The sequence below is a fragment of the Choloepus didactylus genome, chromosome 4 (genome assembly GCF_015220235.1).
Source record: "Choloepus didactylus isolate mChoDid1 chromosome 4, mChoDid1.pri, whole genome shotgun sequence".
NCBI lineage: Eukaryota > Metazoa > Chordata > Mammalia > Pilosa > Megalonychidae > Choloepus > Choloepus didactylus.
This window is the reverse complement of record NC_051310.1, coordinates 34764868-34774386: the sequence shown is the minus strand read 5'-3', so window position 1 is coordinate 34774386 and position 9519 is coordinate 34764868.

Genomic DNA, 9519 nt, shown 5'->3' with positions numbered 1-9519 from the left:
TGAATACCCTTAAAATGTAAATAAATTATGTAAACTCTTTGAGAAATCAGGAATGACTGATACCTGCTACAAGGAGTCTGTACGAGCTGTAGCCTGGGATCCTCAGGAAAAAGGCAGCCTGTAGAAAGTACCACACTGTGTGAGTGAAGTGATAGATATCCTGGGCGGGTGGGGGGGGGGTTGTCTCTTGCAAAGCATTAAGTTCAGTTGGTCTTGGGTAAAACAGAGAAGTACAAAATGCTTGTGTTCTAGGTTCTTCAGTCAACCAACCAAAATGGTCATCACCATTTATTTATTCTTAAGATACATCCAAAAAGAGATTTGAGGCAACCAAGATGTTGCTATGCATACTACAGAGCTAGTTCTTTGCTATTTGTGCAAGACACAAACAGTTACACACACAGCATCTGTGGGGAGTCAGGAAAACAGATACTCACACCAACATTTTAAACATAACTATGTTCTGTATGACAAGCACCAAAAGGTTGGTGTGGACAAGTGACCAAGTTGCTCAGAGGAGAGAGACAGACCATCACTGTGTCTGGGGTGGTCAAGGATGGCTTTTTGGGACCAGATCTGGGTCTTGAACAATGGGTAGAATTTAGGCAGTGAAGAGGAAGAAGTAGTTCTGGAGGGTGGGAATGAGGTGAACAATGCTTGGAGGGATGAGCATGTGTACATCAAGGAGATACATTGGGGGAGATAGTGAGTTACTATTCAGTTACTATTCAGTTACTAGTTCAGGGTTTGAAAAGAAGAATTGTAGGAGTTAAAAACTTGTGGTGCGACCATGTTTTGGAGAATCTTGATTTTCCATGTATTAGGACTGTTTTGGTTTCAGGTGGTAGAAATCCAACTCAAATTGACTCAAGATAAAAGGGAATTTATTGTTTCCTCTAATTAAGAAGCCCAAGGACATGGACTTGAGGCATGGCTAGATCTAAGTGCTCAAATGGTATCGTCAGGACTCAGTCTCTCTCTCTGTCTTCCAGCTCTGGGTTCATCAGTGTTGGCTTCCTTTATCTGGCTTACATCATCTCAGCTCAGCAATCTATTGCCCAATAGTTACATCAGAATTTTCAGGGCTGAAGTTTGCTGATTGGCTCGGCCTGGGTCATGAACCTTCCTTCATCCTGGAACTACAACCATGGCTAGTTCTGGGGCGTGGGCTGGCCCAGGAAGGCAAGTTCAGCTCCACCCTAACCATATGGAGGGATGGTCACTGTAGCAGATGCTGTCAGGGCCCCATCCTTATCCCCTTGGCCTTTACCATTTCGGTGGATGCTGGCATCATTATCAACTGTCAGTATCTGCCTCTCTGCCTGAGGACTTTTTCTGACCACCAGAGCTCACTCTGCACGGGCCAGAAGTGCTGGGGAGTTAGCATATCTTGGATGCAGCCCTCAGTGACTGATGGACTCTTGCCTCTTGGGTGGGATAACTCCAAGGCTCATATTCTACAATGTTTCTCTGAGTTCCTCAGTGGTCTCTTGAATGCTAACACACTCTTTATTGACTTCCATCTCTGCCCTATCTCACTTTCTCACTTCCCTACTGTTGTTTCCTGGGATCACTGCTGAAATAAACTACCTATACTTGTATATGTGTTTCAGGGTCTGCTTTTGTGGAAACCCAAGCTAAGATATTCCCCAGTGGAAGACCAGGGTGCAGTTGCCAGAAGAAGGGGGACTAGGAATGGATGTCAGGCAGGTAGAAACTGACTGTTCACTTTCCTTGGCCAAAGATATGGACTTTTGTTTTTTTCTGTTTTCTCTTCCCTAGTCCTTATCTGCCTCCTCCTAGGGATAGGCAGCAAGTTCCTTGAGTGGAAGGACCACACAGCATGTTCATTGTGCTGTTCCCAGAACCTGGGGTATAGTAGGTGCTAAAACAGTAAATGCTGCACTGAATTGAATTCTGTAGGCAATGAAGAACCATTAAAGAATTTTATGAACTCAGGATTGACAGGATGTGTTTGTTTTTCATCAGATAATCTGGAGGCAGTGTGTAGCATACATTAGAAGGGGGTTAGGGAGATTTGTTCAAAGGCATAGTAGTAGTTTGGGCTTAAGGTGGTGAGGGTTGGAACCGGGAGTAAGGCAGGCACACGCAAAGGCCCGTTAGCTGTCAGCCCAACCAGGAAGCTGCTGCCCCTGCCCCAGGCCTCCCAGGCACTGTCACCACTGCCACCCAGCCACTTACTGCAACTCCTCAGATGCCCCTGAACTGGACCTTTGCCTCAGTCACTCATTCCAGACTCAAGGTCTTTCTGATTGCCTGAGCCCAGGTCATGTGTCCAGGCTGTGTGGGCACTGGGGAGGGCAAAAGGAGTATCTCCTCTTTTCTGCTTCTGGTGGTGGTTGGGGGGGGGGGGGGTGTGTGTGGAGCGAATGCTGCCAAAACCATACAGTCGGGGACTCCCTGCAAAGGAAAAGGGGAGTTGAATGCTGGACAGTCAAAACCTCCTGACAAATGCCTGCTCTGAAGATCACCTGGGCTGTTTCTGATGCTGCATAGAGACAGTAGATCCTAGCCACTTCTTCCTTCTTGGTGCTTGGTTGAAGACGGAGGAAGCTGAACACCACTACTCTAAGTTCCCCCACATCATCACCAAACACCTGGGTGGTCCTGGAGACAAAGAAGCATCTTGTGCCTGGATCTCTTGTTGGCTGACCATGCAGGTCAGGTGTGGGGTGGGGCAGACCCACAGCCAGGCGTTCTGCAGGGCAACCAAGACAGGTTCAAAACACAAGACACTGGACTTCCCCAGATGTCAGTCTGGGAAGTGGGTGGCAAGAGAATAATTCCAGGAGCTAAATGATAAAGGAAGATGAATGATTGCCCTTGTTTGAGAGCACAGAACAACCCTGCATGTGTTACTTCCTATTCCCCAATAACAAACAGTTGACATTTGCATGCCATTCTTGTGGTTCTCTGGCATCTTCCTGTACAGTTGACAAATGAAAGGGTTAAAAAAGGTGAAATCAAAATATGGTAAATGTTATCCTTAAGTTTGAATGAGGCCATATAAGAGGGGACCTTCTTGAGAGCAGAGAACAATTTGGATCTCCAGTGCATGGCACAGTGACAGGAACATAAGTGCTCAATAAATGTCTGTTGAATGGATGAAGGCAAGCAATTGTGCACTGAGCTAATTATACACATGTCACTATGCTGATAGCCAGGGGCAAGTTGAGCAGCTGAGATCGGGCTGCTTTGTGGACAGAAGGTTGAAATTCTTCAGGGTATGAGATGGAATGAGGGGCCAGTTACAGACTGAGCACTCCAGGGTGAGGGCCCTCAAGCCATTACTATACATTCATCAACCCCCATTTCCCTTTCTTCCTGGGAACATGGCTAGACTACATTTCCCACCTCCCTTGTAGTTAGTTAGGTGAAGGAAATGTGACCGAGCTCTTGTCTATGGAATGTGGGTGAAAGCGCCATATGCCACTTCCAGGCATGGCCCCTAAAATCTCCCCTGTGACTTTCATCTTTAATTTGTTGGCTAGAGGCTAAGGATGAAGTGGAAGACTGAGGCCTTAGGACATGACAGAGTCATTAGGGTGAAGGAGCTTGGGCCCCTAAAGTACTGGGAGGAGCAGAGTCCCTCACCCTCAGTTCTCACTGAGATTTTGGGTTGTTTGTTATAGTCATCAGCTACACCCTTACAAGACAACTCATTTCAAACTGGGGAGGGAGAAAAAGGAGATCAGAATCACCAGTTAATGCAGAGTCCCATGCAATTTTCCTCCCATAAACTGAAATTCAATGCTCACAACGTAGGGGGAGTTGGGAGAGAGAGCTGATTTGCGGGGAAGATCTGGGCCCTTTCTAGGCGTGAAGGTTTTGAGGTGACAGGGATATCCAAGTGGAAGGTCACTGGGCAGTTGGAAAGAGGCTAGGCTTGACATTTGGTTAGGATCTGTTTTCACAGAAGTGGTCACTGAAGCCCTGAGAGGAATGACCTATTTGAGGAAGAGATTGTGAAGGGAGATTGATGTGGGATCCAGGACTGACTCTTGGTGACTTTCCTATGTGAGGAGATGGCAGGAGGAGGAGGAGCTGGTGAAGGCTCAATATGAAAGGAAGGAGGAGAACCAAACTTCTACAGAGGCACTGAAGCCAAGAGTGGAGAAAGATTTAAGGTGAAGGTAGGGCTCATATACTGAAGAGAGCCAGAAAGGATCTTACTTCTCCAAGGACCAAGGGAATTGAGAGAAAGTTAATGCCTGGTGTGAGAGTGGAAGAGGGAGGCCATAAGAAGAGGAACTAGCCATCTCTAAAACACAATAAAGTTTCCTACACCCAGGATCCACTGACAAGTGTATAGTTGTAGCTGGGTGATCTTGCTTCAGTCTGACTGGAAGCCAAGCTTGTTGGGTGGAGACCTCCAGGTGTCTCTCCGAGTGATTTGCACCTGGAGGTGGGAGTGGGGAGTTGCTTTTGCATACAGGTGCCTGAGATGGGGGGAGGAAATGACAAGAGGCTAGCATGATGTACCTAAGAGCAGAAAGGAGCCAGGGCTCAGCTAAATTTGGGTATATTTGCATAACTCAGCCAAATTTGGGTACAACTACTGATATGACTTTGTCTTATATACAGAATCTGGTGAGGTCTAAGAGATTATATAATTTATACTCTGCAGTTCTCCTGGTCATGTGTATACAACAAAGACAAGCTGTTCTGTCATATACCAGCCCATGGTTTGGGGCATACTTACCCTTTCTAAGCCTCAGTCTCTTCATCTGTAAAGTGGGTCTTACATAATTCCTCTCTGAAAGGACTGTTTGTGGTGTTAAATTCAATAGTATTCAGTAATGTATATAAAACATGACGCAGAGTCAGAGACTCAGAACACAATAGCTTAGTCTTTTTTTTTAATTGTGAACTTTATCATATATACATAACAGTGATAACTTTCAATGTACGATTTCACAAGTAGAGAGCAAATCTCAAAGAATGTCATGGGTCAGAGTTCCACAACTTCAGTCATTTCCATTATTGTAAAATTCAACACACATATAGAAAGGTGTCATCTCTCGATGTAGCTCAACAAGCAGTCATATAGGTAATTTCAAAAATTGTTATGGGCTACAGTTCCACAATTTCAGTTCTTTACTTATTATGCAATATAAGGTATATACAAAAAGGTGAAGACCTTCAAGGCACAATTCAACCAGTAGTAGCTTGGTCTTAATTTCTTGGTTTGACATTAGAAGCTCTGGAGATAAAATTCAGTGACATTTTGGATAGAACTTTGCAGTGCACAAAAAACTTTTGCATATATTATATCATGTAAACTTTTGGCTCCTAACTTTCCTTCCTTCCTTAAAATTCACACAGTAGTACAGGCATACTGATTTTGAAGAGGGAGAGCCCTAGAACGGCTTCAATTCACAGGAGACCAAATTCAGCGGGAGAGAGCCTCCTCCCCCAGCAGGCCAAAGTCTAGGGCCTGATTCTCATTGGTTCAAAAGAGGCCACGAGCCCATTGTTTACCCAATCACTGTGGTGAGGAGAATGGACTGTGCTGATTGGCTGAGACCCAGGCCACGTGCTCCACATCAGCGCCCAGTGAGGGCTCCATCTGCAACACTGGGACTGGGAACGGGGAAGCTGGGGAGCTGGCTCTCCGGGGGAAATCAGGAGAACTGTTCCTGCAAGTAGCATTAGTAGAAGCTAGATGGCAAAAACAGCAGATGTTTCTGAGAGTCAACACTTTATCAGAAAGACACGGATCTCTGTCAGGGGCTCCAATGATATGTTTTCCTGTTTCTCTAGTATCGGCATGTATTATTACGGGTCTTTGGCTCTTAGCAACTTGGGTAGGGGCTGGAAAATTTCCCTGCTGCAGCCGCCTCGGCACCAGAGAAGTTAACAGGGTAAGGGTCTAGTATTCTGAGAGATAAAGGATGCCACCTGGGGGCTGTAGCAAACATTTTGGGGGCAATTATGTGTGCCAGGCTCTGTGCTAAGCACTTTCCCAGATTTTCCCATTTTATCTTATGGCTGTCTCCCAAGTAGGAGCCATTGTTTTTCTCCAGAGGAGGAAACAGACTCAGAGAGATTAAGTAATTTCCCCACACAAGGACGCATGGGGAGTGACTGCGCTTTAGCTGAATGGTTTGTACTTCAGGCTTTCAAAGACTGATCATCCCAGGGAAACCAAGGCAGCACCCTGGGGAATCCAACACTGACTGTTAGAGGACTTGCTCACAAGTACACCCCGCAGGAGACTGTGATTTTGGTTAGGAGCAGCTGGAAACCATCTTTAATAGGAAGCACTTCAAGTACAACAAATGGCCCCCTACAAAGCAGGTGAGGGAAGTGCTTCTGAAACGTTCATTCAAACATTCTGATCTTTCTTTAAGGTAGAGAGATGGATGATAATAACCTACCTCCTTGTGCCGGTTTGAGTGTATTGTGTCCCCCAAATGCCATTATCTTTGTGATCTTGTGTGGGGCAGAAGTTTTGGTGCTGGTTAGATTTGCTTGGAGTGTGCCCCACCCAGCTGTGGGAGATAATTTTGATGAGATGTTCCCATGGAGGCGTGGACCCACCCATTCGGGGTGGGCCTTTATCGGTGGAGCCATATAAATGAGCTGACTCAGAGAGAGGGATCTCACTGAGTGCAGCTGGGAGTGATGTTTTGAAGAGAAGCAAGCTTGCTAGAAAGGAACGTCCTGGGAGAAAGCCGTTTTGAGGCCGGAGCTTTGGAGCAGACGCCGGCTGTCTTCCTAGCTAGCAGAGGTTTTCCAGACGCCATTGGCCATCCTCAGGTGAAGGTGCCCGGTTGCTGATGTGTTGCCTTGGACGCTTTGTGGCCTTAAGACTGTAACTGTGTAGTGAAATAAACCCCCATTTTATAAAAGCCTATCCATCTCTGGTGTTTTGCATTCTCCAGCATTAGCAAACTAGGACACTCCTCTTCCCCATCACCTTCCTGCTTTAAGGCACACCCCAGCTTCCTAGTCAATTTTGTATTCTAGAACCAGCCCTGTTGACTCTGGATTTGCTGGTGGCTGTAGCTCTGTGGGCTCATTCAGGGACACCTTACCTGATACCCCAGTCTAGATGGCAGCCTCCCACCCCCTTACCCTATTTTATTTTTCTTCATAGCACTTAATCACCACTGGATATATTACATGTTTATGCATCATCTTTCTCCCTCAGTGGAATGGAAGCTCCATGAGAACAGGATTTTATTTTGTTCAGTGTTGTATCTTTGCTGTATACTGAGAACAGTACTTGGCACAGAGCAAATGCTAACAAATATTTGTTGAATGCATGTGTGTTTCCCAGGCACTGTGCTAAGTTCATGCATTAGCTCACTGAATCTTCAAAAGCATAGTTTGCTCACACTGGCCATAAGAACCAATTTTAGTAGGTATTAAAGTGGGTAGAGGGGGGCCCAAAGCCCTGGCATTGTCCCTGCTGCGCCTGGGTGTCAGAAGCCCCAAGGATAGACCAACCAGAGTCAACAGGCTGTGAAATACACAAGGCCAGTTGGTCAGGTGAGTTCCACCCTGGCTGCTGCTAATGGCCCCATTCTGATCGCAGCAGCTTCACACCTTCCTTGGTGTGCAGGTCCTTGAGGACACAGTGCAGTCACAGCTCCCCACACCTGCTTTTCAGACAGAAGCAGCAAGGGAGAGAAGAGAGCAGAGGGACTTTGACTCCTTGCTGCCTATTGATCCTGGGGTAGGGGGTGAAGGGAATGGGGGATGGGGGTGGGGGTGGCGTTAGATGGGGAGATAGGGCTTGGCATGAATAAAGGGAAGCCCTTTTGTCTTTCCTTGTCTCACTGCCTCAGGTTCAGAGGGAATGAGAGCTTTGGTGTAGCCAGAAGTTGCTCCAAGAAGAACTGGAGTGAGGTGGGGTGCCCAGACCTTCACAAATGAGGGGCTCCTCTCCTGGCCTGGGCCTTACATACACATGGGAAATGTCGCCATGTCACACCCCAAGAGCTATAGCCTGTCCCCTAGCATCTAATGTATCTAATGTCTCAAAACCTTTTGGGGCAAAGAGCAGCCTAGAGTGGCTAATAAAGTCGCTGGGGTGGATGTGGTTCTAGAAAGGCTACCAACTGACCTGCCAGGCATCACTTCCTTCTTGATTTTTTATTGTCGTTTCTTTTTCCCTGGTCTGATCCTACATTCACTGTTCATTTAAAATAAATTTCCTCTCACTCTTTTAAAAGGCCTACCTGCTTTTAGGTTAATTAACTAGTATACAACAAACATACCAGTAATTGTCTGGGCAAGACAGGGGATGTCCCTGCCCTCATGAGGCTTATAATCCACTGGCAGAATAACTTATTCCACCCACAATAGAGGCCCAGGTCTGGGTTCTTAGTGTATCCTGGTTCAGCCTTTATATGTCTATGGCACAAACACATCTGTAAGTTGTTAAAATTTTGAAGACGAAATACAGCCAGCCAGAGGACCCCCTCCCCAGAGGACCACCCTACACAACTCTCCTCCCTTCCTATTTAATCCTGGAGCCTGCAACTCGGTGCTTTTTCTGACTGTTGTGGGACCAGGACTGCAGCTGGAAAACATTCTCAGGGGCTGCCCGGAGCTTGCTACTCCAAGAGGCTGGAAGATGGTAGGAAAATCCGTCCTTGCCGTTGCTCCAGGCTTGCTGGCTGGGCCTTCAGGGGCACAGAGTTGGCAGGTGGGAAAAAGGCAAATCATGAGCCCCAGGAAATACCCAGCTCCTCCCGCAGTGGGGCGAAGATGATTCTGTGAATGTGCTGTGTGGTTTGGACCAGCTTCCCAAAGTTTCTGTCTTTTATTAGGATGCCATCAGCTGTTTCCTTGTAGTTTCGGTATGAACAGCACTCTGTTTACACTCAGCAGCACGACGCTCTGTGTGTTTGTGTATATCGGAGGTCACCAAATGTTTGGAAAAAGAAGGAGGTAAGAATGGGCAGACATTTGCCTAGGTGGGCACTAGACTCACTTCTTACCTAGGAAACAGTGGTCAGAGGTTCCCAGCCTTGGAACTAGAGCTCCGGGGTCTACTTGGACACGATGATTCTCAAAAGTGACTCAGTGCTGGGCAAGGGGCAGAATCCCGGACAGTCAGACTTGGAAGGGCTTTTAGATGTAAATCTGGGCTGACCCTGCCATTTCACAGAGGATCAGACTGAGGTTCGGAGAGGTGAGGTAATCTACCCTTGGTCACACAAAGTCAGTAGATGTCTGTCCTTTAATTCACTGTTCTTTTGTCCACATTTTATATTTAACCCATCAATAGTAATTTAACTTTCACTCAGACACATGTCTACATTTTCATGAGCAAAAGTATAAGCAATATTGTTTGGGTAAGGAGTATAAATATTCTTAGTAGCCTGAAAAGAAAAGAACACAACTTTCCCCAATACCTATAGCATTTTGCAGGAGGGATCTTACCATCCTGTGCTTCCAAGTATAAATCTCAATATAGCAAAACTCGAACTTGCAGTACCGAACAGTGCTTTAATACATGATCCGACACTCAGTTTAGAAGTC